The following is a 314-nucleotide window of genomic DNA, read 5'->3' as shown; positions in this document are numbered from 1 at the left end:
ATAAAATGCTCCGAGTCACTTAAATGATCATTTCACATCACATTTTTATACTCTTCTCTTACCAAGTCCTTAAGCCTGGCTAGATTCTTTTCCTACTGCTGTATTCTTGTCTAGACTTCTCCATTACCTGTTTTCATTCCTAGAGTATTAGAATTATTTGTATTTAACTATATCACAACAAAAATCTCAGGCCTGCAGATACTTCCTACTAGGCAAAATCAGTAAAAGCATTCACAGCAAATTCATGCAGCTAAGCCTAAGCACTATGCGCTTCTCCTTGTTCTAAGTCATTGTTTCTTCTCCAGAAAATAGTT

This window comes from Rhea americana, unplaced genomic scaffold (genome assembly GCF_003343005.1).
Source record: "Rhea americana isolate MKP2758 unplaced genomic scaffold, rheAme1 scaffold_2, whole genome shotgun sequence".
NCBI classification, from domain to species: Eukaryota; Metazoa; Chordata; class Aves; order Rheiformes; family Rheidae; genus Rhea; species Rhea americana.
This window is presented reverse-complemented; position numbering follows the sequence as displayed.